General features: G+C 57.4%; 1 pseudogene; it reads right to left on the reverse strand.

Moving 5' to 3' along the window:
* Positions 1-13,012: 13,012 nt before the first annotated feature.
* Positions 13,013-13,760, reverse strand: LOC132536388 (uncharacterized; annotated as a pseudogene).
* Positions 13,761-21,384: the final 7,624 nt, after the last annotated feature.

Here is a 21,384-nt window from a genome sequence, read left to right on the forward strand (position 1 = left end):
ATTAAATGCCAGGTGCGTTGGGCTCCCTGGCCGGATCCAGCTGAGCTCGGGGCCCTGAAGGAAGGCAGTTATGAGCTGCGCCTTCTTCTAATAACCAAACCGCCCGCCCTCCCAAAGAGACTCAATAATAGGAGACGGAGCCCTAATAAAACCGTCTGGAGTCGTGCATGGTGGGTGCGAGCCTCACGGCATCGGGCTGGGGTCAGGGGTCGGGGGACTTGGGTCTGGGCGGCCTGAGGGGTCTGGGGGGCACGAGGTGGCAGAGCGCCCCTGGCTCAGCCAGGAGGGTCCTCCTACACAGGGTCCCCGTCCCGGGCCCAGGCCAGGGAGACGCCACGGGGCCGGCCACCTCCCCTGGAGGTCCAGGAGTGTCTTGGGGAGCAAGCCCCCCCGCACCAGCCTCTGAGCCTAAAGCCCCAGGGCGTGAACCTCAAGAGCCAGGAGGTGCTGAGACCGGTGGGGCCCTGACAGCGATACTGAGACTCCCTCAGCGACAGTGGTGGCGACAGGTGACAGCTCAGGGTCCACTCAGATCCTGACACACAGACTCTGCCCCCAGCCCCTGTCCCCTGCCCTCTCCTATTGCCCGCAGTGATGGGTGCCGCCCTGCCCCATGCCCACCCTCACTCTCATGGGTTCTGCAGGATGCACCTGGGCATATATGTGGCTGCGTTCCGTGCGCACGTGTGTGCTGCATGTGGTCATGTGAGTACAGGCGTGTGCTGCGTGTGGCCTTCTGAGGCTGCTGTCCTGTCAGCTGCATGCAGCACACGCCTGCACCCACAAGTCGGCCTTACCCGCAAGTCCGTGTCCCCCCTGCCTGCACCCACACCTGGCCCTTGCCTGGCTTGAGCCTTGAAGTGGAGGGTCAGCCCCCACAGCCGCTGCCCTGCCCCTCTGCCTGCCTCTCTGCCCGGGGGTGTGGGTCCGTGGTGGGGACAGCCTGTCTTCCTAACCACCAGCTCTCAGGTCGGGCTTCTTGGGGACATAGTGACGGGGCCTGGGGAGAGACAGCGGCCCCTCTAGGCCAGCAGGGACAATGGTGGCCAGGTCACAGGTCCCCAAACTGCCTCTCAGGGCTGTGACACCGGTCCCCTGCCAGTGTAAAGGTGACAGTATCAGAGGGGAAGATGGGGTCGGCCGGCGGGAAGGCTTCCCCCTCGGGATCCCCACAGGCCGGCCCCGCCACACAGCCTGCTGGCTTTGTTTCTGGAGGGCCGGGCACTCATCTCGGCTCTTTCCGCTTCAGATGTGGCCTGTGTGGGGGCTAACGGGACCCACCTGGGGCCGCCCCCCGCAGCAGCCGGGAACTGGGGCACACAGCTGGGCGTCCACAAGGCCCTCAATAATTCAGGGCTCACATTAAACTTTGATGCGGGGCTGATGGGTAATGGCTTCTGCCGCGTCCCGTGGGCTCACAGGGTCAGTCATCTGGAAACGTCCCCATCTGGGGGGGCACGGGGTGGTGTCTGAGGGCACTGCTCACCCCCCGGCCACCTGGGGGTGCCCGTCCGCAGCGTCTGGCGCCCCGAGACTCACGGCCACCCGCATTGCAGACGGGTCTGGGAGGCCGCAGAGGGGGACGTGCCGGTTGGCCCAGTGGTCAGCATGGGGACTTCCCAGCAGGCTTCCCTGAAGCTGAAATGACCAAGTGGGCTGGCCAGGGAGAGGCTGGGCCGGGCAGAGCCTGAGTGACAAGCTGCAGCCAGCCGGCTCCCACAGCTCGAGTCCTGGGGGCGGCAGAAGGATGCACCCACCCACCCGACCCCTCACGCCCCGTCTGTCCTGACCTGCTTTTCTGGTGTCACCCAGGGGCCCAGCTGGCCTGGCGGGTGGGGAGACAGAGATTCACAGCCGGCTGCCCCAGGTCCTGCCTCTGCTCACTGTCCCCTGTCCCCAAGCCCCCTGAGTAAGATAGCAGGAGCCCCGGGCAGGCTGCCCTGTGGGTGGGCACACAGCCACCCCCAACCACAGTGGACATTCTCGGCCCTTTAAGCAAAGGGGACCAGGTGGCAGAAGCACTTAGATGCCCATCAGCAGAGGACGGGCTGAAGGAGCGATGGGACATACATTCTGTGGAATACTTCTCTGCCCTCAAAAAAGATGGTCTTGTGCCCTTTGGGACAAAATGGATGGAAATGGGGGTGATGATGCTTACTGAAATCAGCAAAGAGATGAAAGTCAGCTGCCAGATGGTTTCACTCATGTGGAATCTAGAGTCTGATTCACAGGAACTTGCAAAAAAGAAAAAGGAAAAAAAAAGCAAACAAAACAGCAGCCAGCAAACTGTCTCTGAGCCTTGAGAGATGCTGGGGGATCTCTGGGAGGTGGGAGGTGGGGACACGGAGCTGTGGTGGTAGGCGCGGTGGGGAGCCAGACCTGGGAATCTCTCCATCTTGTGACCCACTGTTCATCATAAATATTTATGTAAAAATAAACTAGAACCAGAGCAAAGGCCACACTCAGGTACTGCTGTGTGACGTCACGGCTGACCCGGTCCCCTGGGGCTTTCAGTCTATGGTGGTCAAGCTGCGGAGGCCACAGGGCCTCCCCCCCATCTCAGCCACTCAGCTGCCCGTCTGTCCTCATCCCTGCAGAGCCGAGAGCTCATGGGGCTCACGGCCCCAGGGCCTCCTAGTTCTGGTGGTCAGCTGCTGACTGGACGCCCCTCCTGGACCCTGGGCCCTGCAATCCGCTGCTCTGGGCCGAGGGGACTGGGCTTCTGGGGAACCCGGCAGCTTACAGGTCAAAGGCCATTTCCTTCGCGCGAGACCCCAAAGGTCACAGAGGGTGAGACCTCAGCTGACTCTCAGTCCTGTCTTTAAAAAGAAATGGTTTGGGAGTCGTCGGTAGAGCAGAGGGCTAAGCACACGTGGCGCAAAGAGTAAGGACTGGTGTAAGGATCCAGGTTCGAGCCCCCGGTTCCCCACCTGCAGGGGAGTCGCTTCACAGGTGGTGAAGCAGGTCTGCAGGTGTCTGTCTTTCTCTCCCCCTCTCTGTCTTCCCCTCCTCTCTCCTTTTCTCTCTGTCCTGTCCAACAACAACAACATCAATAATAACTACAACAATAATAAAAAGACAATAAGGGCAACAAAAGGGAATAAATAAATTTAAAAAAACCTACGTGGTAAGTAGTTTTTTAAAAATGAAATGGTTTATGATTATTTATTATTGGACAGGACAGAGAGAAATTTAGAGGGAAGGGAAGGCAGAGAGAGAGAGAGACAGAGAGACACCTGCAGACCTGCTCCACCACACGTGATGCTTCCCCTGCGGGGGGGAGGGGGGGTTGAACCCGGGTCCTTGCACTAGGTGACATGTGCCCTTCACCAGGCGCCCCTGCCCAGCCCCCAGTCCCTCCCTCAGCCTGGACACGTCCATCTAGGTGGCAAGGAGTCTGTCCCGCCCTCTCCTGGCACTGCCCGGGCAGCTCAGCGCTCACCTCTGCAGCTTCTGATGCTCGCCTGGGAGAAGGCCTGTTTCCCAGACAGCCTAGGGTGCCCTCCGGGGCGGTGCCCCTGGGAGAAGGCGTGGGGAGCTGTGTCCTCGCCAGGGTGCCCAGAGCCCCCCTCTGGGGGACTCTGCTGTTGTGGGTTCAAAGCGAAACACCCCTGGGCCCCCCAGCTCATCCCAGAGGCCCTTTTGGGATGGTGCCCGTCCTTTGCGGGCCAGGAGGCATCCAGAGGCCGTTAGCTGACAGTCCCATTCCTCGAGTGGCCACGTGTTCCCAGCCCCCCACCCGGGGGAGACTCAGTGCTGCGGGGTCTCTGTCTCCCTCTGTCTCTGCCTCTGCCTCCTGTCTTTCTCCCTGTCTCTTTTCCTTTGTCTCTCTCCATCTGTCTCTCTGCCTCTGTGTCTGTCTCTCCCCCGCTGTATCTCCCTCTCTCCATCTGTCTCTTTCCCTCTCCCTCTGTCTCTCTCCCTCTGTCTCTCCCTCCCTCTATCTCTGTCTCTGCCTTCCTGTCCGCCAAGGTGGGGTTGGAGCAGTGAATCCCAGGCAAGAGGAAAATCCCATCACTTATCTGCTTTTCCTTCCAATTTGCCCCAGGCCTGGTGCCCACTGCAGGGAGGGGACACAGAGCCACTTGGCGGTTGGGAAAAATGTCGGGAACATTTCGGGTCAGCGTCTGGCTGGCTCAGGCCTGGAGCCTCAGCAACCCTCCCACCTGGGGGTCCCACAGGAGAGCACCAGGGCAGACTTGGTGCCACCTTTAGACTAACCGCCCTGGGCAGGAAGGGGGTCAAGCATATATGTCAGAAGCACTGGGACCCGGGTTCGAGGCCCCACTCCCCACCTGCAGGGGGGAAGCTTCATGAGTGGTGGAGCAGGGCTGCAGGGCTGCAGGTGTCTCTCTGTCTCCCTCCTCCTTCCTTCTCGACTTTTCTCTGTCTCTAAAATAAATAAACACGATATTTGTAAGACCAACAAAGACTCTGGGCAGTGGCACCCGGTGAAGCACTCACACCAACATGCATAGGGACTCGGGTTCGAGCCCCGGGTCCCCACCTGCAGGGGATCCTTACGCCGATCCTTGTGCTTTGTGCCACGTGCACTTAACCTGCTGCGCTACTGCCTGGCCCCAAGTCTGTTTTCTTTTTAAGAGCTTCCTTCCTCCCTCTTCCTCTCCTCCCCCTCTCCCTTCCTCCCTCCCCCTTCCTTCCTTCCTTCCCTCTTCCTCCTTCCCCTCTTTCCTCCCTTCCTTCCTCCCTCCCCCATCTTTCCTTCCTTCCTTCCATCCTTCCTCCCTTCCTCCCTCCCTCCCTCCCTTCCCTTCCTTCTCCTTCCTTCCTTCCTTCCTCCCTCCCTCCCTTCCCTTCCTTCTCCTTCCTTCCTTCCTTCCTCCCTCCCTCCCTTCCCTTCCTTCTCCTTCCTTCCTTCCTTCCTTCCTTCCTTCCATCCTTCCTCCCTTCCTTTCTTGCTTTTTGTCATCTCTGGCTGTGTACCACTCAGGGTTGACTTTTCAGATAAAAAGAGGGAGAGAGAGAGAGACAGACAGAAAAAGACAAAGACAGGGACAGAAAGACAGAGGCAGAGACAGACATAGAAAGAGACAGAGACATAGACTATGGGGGTGATTGGAGGGGAGGAAGATGGGTGGATGGGCAGGTGTGTGGACAGGTGTGTGGACAGGTGTGTGGACAGGTGTGTGGACAGGTGGGTGGATGGGTGGATGGGTGGGCGGGTGGCCCAGGCTGAGTTCTGGCTGCAGGCTCAGGCCCTCTGGGGCTCTCTGTGCTCAGCCTTGGAGGACAGGCCTGTCCCTCTGTCACTGCTGCACAGAAGGACGCCCCCATGTCCAGGCAAAGCTGAGGGGACAGAGTGTCACCGGACAGGCACCCTGGCTCTGAGTGACCACCCGGCGACCAAGCGTACAGCCCCCCTGTGCTGACACGGGGTCCCCCTGGAGTCCTGCCCCCAAGCCCAGAGCTGCCCGTCAGCAGAGGCCCAGCAGAAGGTGGCAGGCTGGCCACTCAGCCCAGAGCTCTGGGACGGAGCAAGCCTGGGCATCCCTCTGGCATCCCGCTGGGGTCCCCATCCTCAGCTGCTGTGTCCTGCTGGCCTGATCAAGCTGCTTATCCCTCTTCTACCCCCGCTCATGGGCGTCAACTCTAACCTGAGCTCGGGTGCCCCTCTGCCCTCAGGAGGGCCACCCCGTGCCAGCCCGGCTCTGTGCCCATCCTCCCTCGGTCCCTCTGTGCTCTGAATGCAGTGTCCCCGGAGGCTGCCACCCCCCCCCCTCCACAGGGTCACTAAGTGAACCTCATGCCACCCTCCAGGGCTTCCTTCGGAGGGGCAGAGCCAGCACCAGCTTTGCCCGGGGCTCTCAGAGAGGGGCCTTGGGACCCCCAGCCACAAGGCCTGTTGTGCCGGGCCACCTGTCAGCACCAGCGGTCACGTCCTCCTCACTGTCCTTGAGCTCACACCCCCAGCTGGTGGGAGCCTCCGGGGCTGTGATCCAGCCCGTGTGTGTGTGTGGGGGGGGGGGGGGCACAGGGAGACCCCTCCCTCAGGGGCAGCCCCCGGCCATGGCCCGAGCTGGCTGGAAATCCCCTCCTCTCCTGCAGCCCTGGGTGAGGTCGAACCCTCAGCAGACGAGGTCCTGGGGGCCGGCTTCCAGAGGCTGTGTCCCCAGTGACCGGGAGCCTCTGAGGTGACCGCCCCATCCCTCCTTTGGCTCTGTGTGGCATCTGTGGGGCTCAGAGGGAGACCCCAGGACAGCCCTGCAGCTGGGGGCCGACACTGCTCTGAGCGGGGGCAGGTGCGGAGGCGGGGGCAGGGCTGGATGGTGGCCTGTCCCCCCCCCATCCCCCTCCCCTCCCCACCTCCTGCGGGGACAGGAGACAGATGATGCTCCTGGCAGCCCCAGCTCAGCAGGCCCACCCTGCGGTGACGGATGGGCTGAAACCGGAGGAGTAATGGTGTTTATATTTCATTAAATTCCCGCTCGCTGGAGAATAATGGATCTCACGCAGATATTGAGACATATGTCGGCCTATCCGCTTACGGACAATTCAGCCTGACTTGGACACATTGATCAAACGTTATTAACGCCCGGTGTCGCTTCCCAAAAGAGGCCCGCAGGGTCCCCCGCACGCTGGGTCCATGCCGGGGGGGGGGGGCGGGGGGCTGGGGGGCCGGGGGAGGGCCCTCAGACCCCTGCATCAGGGGACCTGGCAGTGTGCCCCCAGGGCACTGTGCTGTCCCTGCCCATCCTGGGCAATCATCCCCGGGGACACAGCTCTGGGGACTCGCAGGGGACTGTCCCCTCCCACGGCCACTGCTGGGGGCCTGAGGGGTGGGAGTGCGTGTGTGAGGGTGCATGGCATCCCTGAGCACCCACTGCCTGCTTCAGCAATGTCTCTGGGACACGGACACGGGGTGGTGACCTGGCAGTGGGTGCTGCCCCGTCCGAGGCCAGCCAGAGTGGTCCTGGCCGTCTAAGGGTGCAGTGGGTGCTCAGTGAGACTGAGGTGCCGGTGGCTGCAGGCATCCCCTGAAATTTCTCTACATGTGTCTCTCTGTGTCTCTGTATGTATGTCTCTCTGTGTCTCTGTGGGTGTCTCTGTCTCTCTGTCTCTGTACATACATCTCTCTGTGTCTCTGTGGGTGTCTCTGCCTCTGTGTCTCTGAACATCTCTGTCTCTCTGGGTGTCTCTGTCTCTCTCTGTTGCTCAGCAGAGAGTTTTCCTGCCTGGCCTGCAGGTTCAATCCTGGCAACACCTCACACAGGGCTGAGCTGTGCTCTGGCCTCCCTCCCTCTCTCTCTCTCTCTCTGTGTCTCTCTCTGTCTCTGTCTCTCTCTCTCAACCCCGGAATCTCAGTCCCACGGACCCTGAGCTGCTCTGCAAAATGGAATTTTAAAATTGGGTGAGACTCTGGCAAAGGACAGACACATATGTACACAGACAGATAAACAGATGAGTGATGGGACAGGAGGTGGGTGAGGACACGGTGATGGGTCTGGGGGTGGCGCATCTGGTGGGTGCACAGATTACCATGCAGGAGGACCCGGGTTCGAGCCCCGTTCCCCACCTGCAGGGGGTAGTGGGAGTTTCACGAGTGGTGAAGCAGGGCTGCAGGTGTCTCTGTCTCTGTCCCCGTCAGGGTCTCTGCCCTGTCTAGTAAGCAAAGAGGGAGGTGACAGGCAGACAGAGAGATGTCAGGCCCGGGAGGCTCCACTCCTGCCGTGCGGCCAGAGTCCAGAGGCTGCGTGGTTTCCAGAGTGCCTCTCACCCAGAGTGTCACAGCCTGGCCGGCTGGCAGATAACCTGGTCATGGACTTCTGTGGCCTCAAGCTGTGGCTGTGGCCCTGGGGTGCTGAGGACGGGGCTGGGCAGGAGGGCTGCTGACACCTGCTGACGGGGACATTCTGGGGCAGGAAGTCATGGGGCCTCAGCACCCTCAGCACCCAGACAGGTCCCTTCAGGGACTGTGGAGACAGGGTACTGTCTTATGTACTAGAGTACCAGACAGGGTACTGTCTTATGTACTAGAGTACCATTGCTGATGGTTCTGAGGGAGAGAAGGGAAGTGAGGGGGAGAAAGGGAGAATGTCAAAGGTCTTGCAACTCAATGACACCTCAGGTGTCTCTCTGGTGAGGACTCTACTAACACTAAGTCCCAGAGAGGGGACCCACAGCCCAGCCACCCTCCATGGGCTCCCTGGGTGCTGTGCAGGGTGCTGAGAGAGGAGAAACCCCACAGCCCTGCCCACGCTCCATGGGGCTCCCTGGGTGCTGTGCTTGGTGCTCCCATGCAGTGCACGGCTCAGACCCAGTGCTCCAAGTCTGCCTGGACTCAGCATCACCAGCTGACTTGTCTCGTGGCCCCTGGTCTGTGTTCAGGGGCTCTCAGTGCTGAAATGGGCCTGGTGCTGAGTCGCTTGAACACTTGCAGTTTGGGGCTGGACGCCGGCTCCCCGAGCGTCTGCTTGGCCCTGCGTGTGGCCCAGGCTGTTCTCCCCCAGCTGATGGGAAGCTTCGTGGGGGCACTGCCTCATCTCTGGGCCGAGAAGCATGTACCTTGCTGTGTGAGTCTGTGGTCTGTGCACTGGGTGCTGGGCTGGGCTGACCGCCCCTCAGTGCACTGTGCTGCAGACTCAGCCGGCGGGGTGCTGGCTACAACTGGAGACGCTCCCTGCTGAGGGTGCCACACGGCCGGGTACTGGGTGCCATCACCTAGGAGGGCAGGGTGTGGACGCACAGACGGGGAGATGGGTGTTGCTGACAGCTGAGTCCTGCTGCCTCAGCCCCTGGGCACAGGGAGCTCAGAGCCGCAGGACACGGAGCCGCTCTCTCAGGGGCCAGCAGTGGACTGACGGGTCCCCATGAGCTGGGAGCTAGTGACACCCAGTGACAGCACCTGTCATGTCAGCACCACATCAGGAAGAGTGAAGCAATGGGGTGCTCAGTCCTGAGAGCTGGGCCTCAGAGGCCCTTATGTGGGCTGCTCCTCTCCCTCCTCCCAGGAGCACTGAGTCTCCATCCCGGGAGCACTGAGTCTCCATCCCGGGAGCACTGAGTCTTCATCCCGGGAGCACTGAGTCTCCATCCCGGGAGCACTGAGTCTCCATCCCGGGAGCATTGAGGCTCCATCCTGGGAGCACTGAGTCTTCTCTCCATCCTGGGAGCACTGAGCCTCCATCCTGGGAGCACTGAGTCTCCATCCCGGGAGCACTGAGTCTCCATCCCGGGAGCACTGAGTCTCCATCCTGGGAGCACTGAGTCTCCATCCCGGGAGCACTGAGTCTCCATCCCGGGAGCACTGAGTCTCCATCCCGGGAGCACTGAGTCTCCATCCCGGGAGCACTGAGTCTACATCCTGGGAGCACTGAGTCTCCATCCTGGGAGCACTGAGTCTTCTCTCCATCCCGGGAGCACTGAGTCTCCATCCCGGGAGCACTGAGTCTCCATCCTGGGAGCACTGAGTCTTCATCCCGGGAGCACTGAGTCTCCATCCCGGGAGCACTGAGTCTCCATCCCGGGAGCACTGAGTCTCCATCCTGGGAGCACTGAGTCTCCATCCCGGGAGCACTGAGTCTCCATCCCGGGAGCACTGAGTCTCCATCCCGGGAGCACTGAGTCTTCTCTCCATCCCAGGAGCACTGAGTCTCCATCCCGGGAGCACTGAGTCTTCATCCTGGGAGCACTGAGTCTTCTCTCCATCCTGGGAGCACTGAGTCTTCTCTCCATCCTGGGAGCACTGAGTCTCCATCCCGGGAGCACTGAGTCTCCATCCTGAGAGCACTGAGTCTCCATCCCGGGAGCACTGAGTCTCCATCCCGGGAGCACTGAATCTCCATCCCGGGAGCACTGAGCCCGTGATGTCACTGATCCTTGCAGCATTCTGCCTCCTTGTCAGGCTGACGTTCCCTCATGGTCCAGCCACATGATGTTAGGCGTCAGTCTGTGTTGAGAACCCCGAGCTTCCAGGACTGTGAGGCTTCTCCATATGCTTTGTTTTTTATTTATTTCCTCAGAGCCCTGCTCAGCTGTGGCTACTCATGCACTGGGGATTGAACCCAGGGCCTGGGAGCCTGAGCCATGAGAATCTATTTGCAGAACAACTATGCTGTCTCCCCCGGCCCCTTCCTTCTACTCTTCAGTGTCAGGAGGCCAGCGGACACATCCCTCGGAGAATGCACCCTGCACTTCTCACGGTCCTGGGTCCAAGTCTCTGACATGGCACTATGGAAACTCCAGAACTGGTCACGTTTCCCGAGCAGAGTCAGAGCTGAGCTGTCTCTCCTCTCTGCCTCTCACCCTCTATGTGGAGAAATGTGATGATCAGAGACAAGACAATCCTCTCGGCGTGGTGGAGCATGAAGCCCCACGGAGCCCCGGCAGGACTAAGGTGCCACTCGACAGCTGAGTGGACAAAGGGCAGTCTAGCCTCGCAGCCAGCAGTGACCGGCCCTGCTGCCTGGACAGCCCTCACGCCCGGGAGTCCGAGCTGCGGTGGGGCTCCTGTCTCCACCTGGAAGTGTCAGCATGACTTGTGATGACAACATCTAAGAAGTGACGGCAACCATAGGGCCAGCTGGGGTTGGGCGCACTCACCACCAGGCACAGGACCAGGGTTTGAGCCCCCAGTCCCCACCTGAGGGGAAGCCCCATGAACGAAGGAGCAGGGCTGCACGTGGACGCAGCTCAGATCAGCCTCAGGGACAGTCCTGCCCTGTGAGGTGTCACTGTCTCCCTCCCTCCCCTTTCAATTTCTCTCTGTTCTATCAAAATAAAGCTAAAAATACACAACACGTTTAGGATACTCTACTTGGCACATTATCTTAAAAAAAAGACTTTATTGGAACGCTTCACGAGTGGTGGTGCTGGGCTGCAGGTGTCTCTCTTTTCCTCTCCCTCTCCTCTCAACTTCTCTCTGTCTCTATTCAGTCACTAAATAAATAAAATCTACAAAATTAGATACTAATTGAAATAAATTGAAGAATTAAATGGGATATAAGCAGAAGGCACTCCCCCTGGCTAGGAGACCTGGTGGGCCAGACAGGGGTGCAGGAAGGGGCCACGGCCCCAGCTGGCTCCATCTTGTTCTGTGTCTCAGTCTTAAAATGATAGTGGGGGCTGAGCAGTAGTGCAGAGGGTTGAGTGCACATAGTACTAAGCACAGGGACCAGCAGAAGGATCCTGGTTCGAGCCCCAGCTCCCCACCTGCAGGGGAGTCGCTTCACAGGCGGTGAAGCAGGTCTGCAGGTGTCTGTCTTTCTCTCTCCTCTCTGTCTTCCCCTCCTCTCTCCACTTCTCTCTGTCCTATCCAACAACGACAACAACAATAATAACTACAACAATAAAACAACAAGGGCAACAAAGTGGGAAAAATGGCCTCCAGGAGCAGTGGATTTGTAGTGCAGGCACCAAGCCCCAGCAATAACCCTGGAGGCAAAAAAGACTCTCATGCCTGAGGAACCAAGGTCCCAGATTCAAACACCCCCCCCCCCACCACAAGCCAGGCTGAGTAGTGAGTGCTCCAGTAACAAAAAACAAAACTGAGAGAGGGCAGGAGTTACAGAGCGATTCCCGGGGCCTGTCCCTGCCGTCTTCTCATCCTGCCGCTCCGGCCCAGGCAACCCTCCCAGCAGCCCCGCAGCGGGCGCCCACCTCAGGCCGCAGGCTCAGCTGAGCTGCAGGTGCCTCCGGGGCGTCTGGATGCCCACAGGACCAGCTGGCCTCTGGGTTTCAGCTGAGAACCAGGGAAGTGTCTCAGCTGCTTCTGTCCACTAGAGAGAGATAGAGGGCAGACAGACCGACAGCCACGTCGCGGGCAGATGGGAGACAGGCGGTCAGGTCTGGGCAGTGACAGTGACTTCACACGTGAGCACCAGTAAGAGCGTGGACACCACAGGCCAGCAGGACAGACAGCACACAGCTGCTTCTCCCTCCTCTCCTCCTCTTCCTCCTCCCTCTCCAGCCTCCTCTTCTCCCTTACCTCCTCGTCCTCCTCCCCCTCCTCCTCCCCCTCTTCCTCTCCCTCCTCCTCTCCCTCTTTCTCCTCAGCCCTGCTCAGCTCTGACTGATGGTGGTGCTGGGGATTGAACCGGGGACCTCAGAGTCTCAGGCGGGAGAGTCTGTTTGCAGAACCATGATGCTGTCTCCCCAGTCCAAATACGCATTTATGTATAAAGGGAGACCCAGAGCAAGAAAGAGACGCACACACCGGAGCCCTGCTGAGCTCTGGCTGATGGTGGTGCTGGGAATTGAACCTGGCACCCCAGAGCCTCAGGCAGGAGAGTCTTTGGCAGAGCCCTGTGCTGTCTCCCAGCCCTTAGATGACAGTTAGTGGGTGGGAGGTGTGGACACATCAAACGATGACAGACGCTTGGTGCCGAGATGGAGGCAGCTGGGTGACCGGTGAAGAACACAGAACTACGGACTCCACAGACACTGCGCCACACAGCCATCAGACCCGGCACAGACACTGCGCCACACAGTCATCAGACCCGGCACAGACACTGCGCCACACAGTCATCAGACCCGGCACAGACACTGCGCCACACAGCCATCAGACCCGGCACAGACACTGCGCCACACAGCCATCAGACCCGGCACAGACACTGCGCCACACAGCCATCAGACCCGGCACAGACACTGCGCCACACAGCCATCAGACCCGGCACAGACACTGCGCCACACAGCCATCAGACCCGGCACAGACACTGCGCCACACAGCCATCAGACCCGGCACAGACACTGCGCCACACAGCCATCAGACCCGGCACAGACATGGACGGGGGCATGACGGGCGAGGAGGCAAGCATCCAGGTGCAGGGTGCATGTGAGAGAGGGAGGGGTTGGTGGATCACGGGGATGGGGGGTGGGAGGTAGACACAGGGATAGATGACAGACAGACAGATGGACAGATGATAGAGGTGATAGATGACAGGCAGGCAGATAAGCAGAACGATGATAGACAGACAGACAGATAGATGATAGGTGATAGACAAATGATAGACAGATGATAGGTGATAGATGGACAGATAGACAGATTATAGCTAGATAGACAGATAGTAGAAAGAGAGATGATAGATAGGTAATAGACAGACAGACATATTATAGTCAGATAGACAGGCATACAGATGATAGATGGACAGATAGACAGATCATAGATAGTTAGATCATAGAAAGAGAGATGATAGATAGATAATAGACAGACAGACAGACATATTATAGTCAGATAGACAGCCAGACAGATGATAGATGGACAGATAGACAGACAGATTATAGCTAGATAGATAGACAGACAGATAGTAGAAAGAGAGATGATAGATAGGTAATAGACAGACAGATAGACATATTATAGTCAGATAGGCAGACCGTTGATAGACAGATAGATGATAGGTGATAGACAGACAAATGATAGACAGATGATAGGTGATAGATGGACAGATAGACAGTAGCTAAATAGACAGACAGATGATGGATGGACAGGTAGACAGATCATAGATAGTTAGATCATAGAGAGATGATAGATAACAGACAGACAGATGATAGATGGACAGATCATAGACAGATCATAGAAAGAGAGATGATAGATAATAGACAGACAGACATATTATAGTCAGATAGACAGACAGATGATAGATGGACAGATAGACAGATCATAGATAGATCATAGAGAGATGATAGATAATAGACAGACAGACATATTATAGTCAGATAAACAGACAGACAGATGATAGATGGACAGACAGATCATAGATAGTTAGATGGTAGACATATAGATGATCGGTAGACAGACAGATCATAGACGATCGCTAGAGAGACAGACAGACAGACAGATGCAATCGCCAAGTGATGAACAGGGTAACAGCTGTTGTCACGTGTGGATACTGATGACAGATACAGATTGGCGTGTGGACAGCTGACGGACACGCTGTGGTGTGACTGGCCCATGAAGGGTAGGTGACAGCAGCTGGACTGATGGACACACCGGCGGATGACAGGCGGAAGTGGAGAGAGAGGGGCGTCCGGAAACTGGTTGGAGCCCGACAGGCAGGAGTTGCCACAGCAGATCCATCGGCTTAGGGACACAGACCGGTCGTGGCAGCTGGACTTGGGACCAGAGGCAGACAGACAGGTAGACAGGTGAGCGGTGCTGACGTCCTGCGTGGGGGAAGGGCTTTTGCCTGGAAGGTTCTGGAAGCAGGGTCACAAGGGGAGGACGGTCCCTGAGGCTGATCTGAGATGCAGCCACCAGACCTCAGGGGGAGACGGGGTGGATGGGCGGGGCGGTGACAGGCTGGGGTCTGAGCGTGAGCTCCCTGCAGGCCCCCAGCCCCCAGGCCCCCAACCCCCCACGTCCCCACTATCAGGGGCTTCTATGCTAAAAAGAGTGGACACAGCCTAGATGCCCACCCTCAGATGATTGGCTAAAGCAGTCATGGGCTATCTAGTTCATGGAATACTACTCTGCCATAAAAAAGATGATGTTGTGTCCTTTGGGGACAATGGGTGGAACTGGAGGTGATGGTGCTTAGTGAAATAAGAGAAGAAAGGCAGCTGCCAGATGGTTTCACTCATATGTGGAATCCAGAGAACTGACATACATGAACTTGAAAAATAAAATTAAAAAAAGAACAGCAGCCAGCAAATTGTCTCTGACTGTTGTAAGAACTGGTGGTCCTCTGGGGGGTGCGAGGTGTGGACATGGAGCTGTGCAGGTGGGTGAGGTGGGGACAAAGACCTCGGAGTCTATGATCTTACCACAGGCGATTCCTCAAATGAAAAGGGATAAGAGGGGGCTGGGCAGTGGTACATTTGGTGGAGCTCAAGGACTCGGTTTCAAGTGCCTGGTCCCCACCTGTAGGGAGGAAATATCACGAGGGGTGGAGCAGGAGAGCAGTTGTCTCTCTCCCCTCCACTCCCTTCTCAACGTGTCTGTCTCTATACAAAATAAAGATTTTTAAAAGTGATTTGAGATCTGTCCAGGTTTAGGGGCCGACCAGACCAAGGGGGTTGGACCAGGTCCTGGGAGCTGTCCAGTGGTCAGCGCTGCGGATGGAAGGCAGGGCCCGTGGCCCTGGGAGGAGCTATCCTGGGTGGTGGCCGCCTGCCCTTGCCTGGCCCTGTCCCTGGGCTGCAAGACTGCATGTCCTGCCCACAGCCTCCCGGCTCCCCAAGCCCAGGACCACCAGCCCCCAGAACCCAGCTCCACAGCTATGGCCCCCAGCCGCAGCCATGCCCAGCTCCACAGCTATGGCCTCCAGCTGCAGCCATGCCCAGCCCTGCTATGGCACCCAGCCTCAGCCTTGGATCCCTAGCTCCCAGACACCAAATGCCCAGACCCCAGCCCCTAGCTCTGGCCCCCAGCCCCACACACTCCAGCCCTGGCCACCAGACCCCAACCTAAAGCCCTAAGCCCCCAGACCCCAGACCCTAGACTCCAGCTTCCCAGCCACCAGCCCCCCAAAGCCTAGCCTGACCAGCCCCTCAGCCCCTAGCCCTCCAGCCCCAACCTCATGCCCAAGCCCCATCTCCCAGACCCCCGGTCCCCAGCCCCCAGTCCCCAGCCTCCCAGTCTCCAATCCCCCAGCCCCCGGCCTCTAGCCCCCAGTCCCCAATCCCCCAGCCCCCCAGCCTCCAGCCCCCAGCCCCCCAGTCCCCGCCCAGTGTCCCAGGTATGAGCTTTCTGGGATTTGGGCAGGACATGCTTCAGGGGCTCCATGGGGAACACAGGAATCACACACTCGCGAGCCGTGACCCCGGCTGGAGGGACAGGGCCAGTCAGACACGTGGGACCTGAACAGGGTGCGGGGATGCCGGCCGGCTCTGTCCTCTGGCTGTTCACCGCTCCTTGCCTGTGTCCTCAGTCACCGATCCCGGATGGGGGCCTCTGTGGGCCCCCGGCTTTGTCCCCTCATGAAAGATGCATTCAGCGCGGCACCGGCTACAATTTCGATATGTTGATCGTTGATCAATTATTCAGGAGCCTCCCCCGCTGGCCTGGGGCGTAGCAGATGGCGCGGGGCTGATGGGCAGCAAGCGCCTTATCGCACAGAGCAGCCGGCAGGGCGGCGGGCAGCCCAGTCCCTCTCAGGCGGAGCCCACGGGGACTTCACTCCTAAGCCCTCCGTCTCCCCAGAGCACCCACGGTGGCTGCAGACAGGTCGCAGGACAGGACGGGGGAGCCTGATGACACTGTGTCCCTGGGCTGCTCCTCAGGCTTGTCCTGGCCACTCCCTGTGGAGCAACTCGAAACCACCAGCTATTTTAAGGTTCTGCCCTTCCCACCAGAGGCTGAAAGGAGAGCCTCCCAGAGAGAGAGGGAGGGAGAAGAGAGGGGGGAGAGGGGAAGAAGGGAGAGGGGGAAGGGAGAGAGAGAGGGAGAGAGAGAGAGAGGGAGGGAGATGGGGAGGGTAGGGGGAAGAGACACAGAGAGAGGTGGGGAGGGGAAAGAGGAGAAAGGAGAGGGGGAAGAGAGAGGGAGGGAGAGGGGAGAGGAAGAGAGAGGGGAGAGACAGGATAGAATGTGAGAGAGGAGAGGGAGAAAGAGAGCAGAGAGAGAGAGGGAGGGAGAGGGGAGAGGAAGAGAGAGGGGAGAGACAGGATAGAATGTGAGAGAGGAGAGGGAGAAAGAGAGCAGAGAGAGAGAGGGAGGGAGAGGGGAGAGGAAGAGAGAGGGGAGAGACAGGATAGAATGTGAGAGAGGAGAGGGAGAAAGAGAGCAGAGAGAGAGAGGGAGGGAGAGGGGAGAGGAAGAGAGAGGGGAGAGACAGGATAGAATGTGAGAGAGGAGAGGGAGAAAGAGAGCAGAGAGAGAGAGGGAGGGAGAGAGGCAGGGAGAGGAAGGGCAGGGAGGGGTGGGGAAGGGAAGGAGGGCTGGGAGCACAGGGAGGCCCAGCAGGGCCGCCTCCCTTCACCTGAGCTCCCTCAGAAGCACCCAGAACTATGGTGCCGTGAGCCAGAGCCTTGGCCGTCCACAGCGTCCGTGAGGGGCCTGGAGCCGCCCCTGAGGCCCGGCTGGGTGTGGGGCCCAGTGGCCAGTGGACTTGGCCCTGCACAGCCTGAGCGGAAGTGACCTCTGCTTTCTTGGCCCTGGCCCTGTCTGTTGTTAAAGTTCGGGGGCGCCAGTAGGCCGGGCTAGCTTCACAGCGGTAGACAGAGACTCGGGGACTCACGGCTGGGCAGAGAACACAGTTTAATCTTTATTCACGAGTGGGCAAATCACCACACCATGTGCTTCTCCATCTTTCTCCTCCGGCGGCTGCATCAGGAACTCAGGAAGTACGTAGGGTAGGGGGCGGGGAGAAGGGAGTAGTGTGAAAACTAGCAAGGGCTAAACCACAATCTCCCGGCGGGGAGAGTGAGACCAAACTAATGTGAAGCATAGCAACAATTCCCCCTTTTCTTTTTAACTAAATGACCATAATATCAGGAGTGTGGGGTGAACAGAAACCTATATCGTACAGGCATTTTCAAAAAAGAAACTGGCACAAACATGGAGGAACATGTAAGCGAGCAACAAGAACCAGTGTGCTGCCAAGGGAAGGCCTGAGGGGGGCGTTTTTGCCTCTGTGGGCAAAACTTTATCAGCTAAAAAACATTTCCTGCCTCTGGGGGCTTCTTTTGCCTCTGGGGGGCGTTACTTGCCTCGATGGGCATTACCTAGCATGGGGGCGTATGGCCTAGAGTCACAAGGCAGCTGGCTGCAGTCAGTCTTTGAGAAACCCAGCAGCATAAGGGGAAGCTGCTAGTTTTGTGCAAAGTGTCCAAGAGGTGTACCAGTGAGTCCGATAGAAGTGCGAGTCCAAAGCACATGTCCACCGAAGAATTGCCAGGGGGTGAATTGTTGTACGTCTGTCACGATGGGGAATGTCAGCCATCGGAATTCTGCTTTTCTGTAGAGAACTTGACAGCTGCAATTCACTTACTTATGAAACAAAACTTGTAGCAGGTTAGTTTACCACAATTGATAACTCTATTACAATTGGAAATCTTTTTTAGTATGATTTTAAGGTTGTTTAAAGTTTAAACAATAAAATGTGGAAAGGTAAACAGAAAAACCATGGGAAAAAAGCCTCAGGCATGAGAATCAATCATTAGCATAACCATTGTGTAATCTACCATTTCTAATTGAGAAGGTAATCGAGAGTTTTACATATCAACAAGTCTATTTAACCTTTTGTTACACCCATTCAAGATGGAGACACACCCTAGGTGTGCGCAGGTTTTTTTTTTAGACCAACTAAATGTTAAATTATATTGATTCTAAACTAATTTTTACCTCAAACTTTAAATGTAAGTTAATTTTACCTTTATGAGAACTATGTTGAAAACCTTTTTCATTTAACTCTGTCTGGTAAGAATATAGCCTTAAAGTTACATTTTTAACCTTAAAGTTAATGTTTACCAAACTTTAAACACACACATAAACATGGTCTTTAGTACACAAGGAGAGAAACCTTTGTTATGAAGACATGTCATTTTAAATACGAGTTTAGATCTATACTGTCTTAGTCGTTCCGGGAGTGCGTTGTCCAGCGGTGGCTTCTTGCGCAACTTCAGCTCCAGGAATTGTAGGTTGCGATCTCTGGACGAATCTCTGTGTATTCTAGCTTTTCTGACTTCAGAGCCGAGTTGGGGATCTCAGCCAGGGGGCCCAGTTTCGGTAGGAAGCCCGTGGTCTCCAGGTGGTCCAGGGTCTGCCCAGACTTCATAGCAGGAGGGCGGGTGGGCCGGCCATGCAGAAGGCGCGGGCCAAGGTGCCCTGGGGTGGTGGCCAGGATAGGCTACAGCCCTGCCTGCCATGTCTGCTGCCCTGCTCCCAGCGGCCGAGCTGATTCATGTGGGCGGGCAGCAGGCAGAAACCAGAGAGAAATGTCCCAGAAACACAGAAACAGTCTCGTGAATAAAGGGCAGAGGCCTTTGGAAACCTCTTCACAAGCAGAAAAGCAGCCCATAGTAGATAGCCAGATAGTCTTCACTTATTTGAGGGGATGCACAGGTCAGCCCCACGTTTGGCGCCATATGTCGTTAGAGTTCGGGGCTCCAGTAGGCCGGGCTAGCTTCGCGGTGGTAGACAGAGACTCGCGGACACACGGCTGGGCAGAGAAGCTGTATTTCTTTATTCAGGAGCAACCATTCAAAAACTAACCTAAACTAATCACCACACAGATCTGTCCTGCATCTTTCTCCTCCGGCGACAGCGGCGGGAACTCAGGAAGTACGTAGGATAGGGGGCGGGGAGAAGGGAGTAGCGCGAAAACTAGCAAGGGCTAAACCACAATCTCCCAGAGGTGGGGGGATGAGACCAAACCAATGTGAAGCATAGCAACAGTTGGGTGGGTGGGTGGATGGATGGATGGATGGATGGATGGGTGGGTGGATGGATGGATGGATGATTAGATGAATGGGTGGGTGGGTTGGTGGATGGATGTATGGATGGGTGGTTGGATGGATGGATGGGTGAATGAGTGTATGTATGGATGGATGGGTGGATGGTTAGATAGGTGAGCTGGTGGGTGGGTGGCTGCATGCAGGTCAGGACCCAACAGTCAGCAAGTGTCCATACTCCCAGACCCAAAGTGGAAACAGTTGTGTGGTGGCATGCAGAGCTGGGAGTGCTCTCAGAGCTCTGAGGGGCCCAGCTGAAGTCTCTCCTGCCCCCAGGAGCCCTGGCAGGGGCATCGCTGCGGCTCTGGGGTCATAGGTGCGTGTGCTCACCTGGCCATCTGCGCCAGCACCAAGGCTGGAGGGTCACCTGATGGCCGAGGGGCCCTGCCTCTCTCCAGGAGCTGATGCGGCTGCCTGCCGGCCTCTTCGCCCTTCACAGAGCCTCAGCCTCAGCCTCAGCCTCAGGCCACAGCCCCTCTGCTCCTGGCCACCTGTTCTCTGTTCTGGATTCGGGAATCACCTCGCAGTCTCTGCCAGACAGATGGACAGACACAACCCCAGCCCCTCTCCTCCGGGGCTGTTTCCTTTGTCCAGCTCAGGTAACACTCCCAGAGCTGGCGCTCACTCTTGTTGAACCCTTCCCACCCCCTCACGTCCTCCACAATCTCACAGGAGGCAGGAAATCCAGTTTGCTCTCCGCTAGCTGGGAGCGACGCCCAATTACGTGCTTAATAGGGGCCTTTGGATGATAATAACGTCCTGGTGGTGATAATGGCATTCAGATTCCTCCCCAGAGAAGTTTAAATACTTGGAGAACCCTGCTTCCTGCAATCAAATTATGGAATGAAAAATCCGTTTTGCTCTGTCTTTGATGAACTGCAGGTTAGTGGCTTAATGAGGGGGGAATGATGGATGGCGAGCTGAACCAAGCTCGAAATTCTCCTCTGTGTTGCCACTCGGGAGTCTGGGGGTTAATTCTGGTCAGGCCACGTCCACCCCGCTCAGCCTTTGCTGCAAATCTGGAATGAAGCTGTCCATGCTCAAGACAGGATGGAGTGCAAAACGGCAGTGGGTCAGTGGTCAGCTGGCAATTAAAGATAGTTCAACAGTTTGTCCTGCTTTCTGTCTTACTGCCTTTCAGCCTCCAAGTTGCAGATGCTGTCATGACACCACCCTGACCTCCCTGGGCAGAGGGCCTTACCCATATGTCCTGGAGCCTCCCCTCCCCAGAGCCCTGCCCCACTAGGGAAAGACAGACATAGGCAGACAGGTCCCCAAGCCTGGGGACAGGGAAGGTGGGTGTGAGAGACATGCCTGGGGACCCTGGACCTGGAGGTGGCTGGAGCCCTGGGAGCTCACACGGCCCCAGGTTCAAGCCCCTGGCTCCCCACCTGCAGGAAGGAATCTTCACAAGTGGTGAATCAGGTCTGCAGGTGTCTCTTTGTCTCTCTCCCTCTCTGTCTCCCCCTTCCCTTGCAGTTTCTTTCTGTCCTGTTCAGTAAAATGGAAAAAAACGGCTGCCAGGAGCAGTGGATTCATAGTGCTGACACCAAGCCCCAGAGATGACCCTGGAGAAGAGAGAGAGAGAGGGAGAGAGGGAGAGAGAGGTGAGTTCTGCTCAGCTCTGACTCATGGTGGTGCTGAGGATTGAACCTGGGCCTTCAGAGCCTCAGGCTGGAGAGTCTCTTTGCAGAACCATGATGCTGTTTCCCCTGCCCTATTATTATTATTTTCTTAAAAAAAATTTTTTTATAAAATGGAAATATTGACAAGACCATAGGATAAGAGGGGTACAACTCCACACAATTCCCACCACCAGAACTCCGTATCCCATCCCCTCCCCTGATAGCTTTCCTATTCTTTATCCCTCTGGGACTATGGACCCAGGGTCACTATGGGGTGCAGAAGGTGGAAGGTTTGGCTTCTGTCATTGCTTCCCCGCTGAACATGGGCGTTGGCAGGTGGATCCATACTCCCAGCCTGCCTCTCTCTTTCCCACACAGTTCGTAACACAGAGGACCAGGGGAAGCCGGTCCA

Source organism: Erinaceus europaeus, unplaced genomic scaffold (genome assembly GCF_950295315.1).
Source record: "Erinaceus europaeus unplaced genomic scaffold, mEriEur2.1 scaffold_370, whole genome shotgun sequence".
Taxonomy (NCBI): domain Eukaryota; kingdom Metazoa; phylum Chordata; class Mammalia; order Eulipotyphla; family Erinaceidae; genus Erinaceus; species Erinaceus europaeus.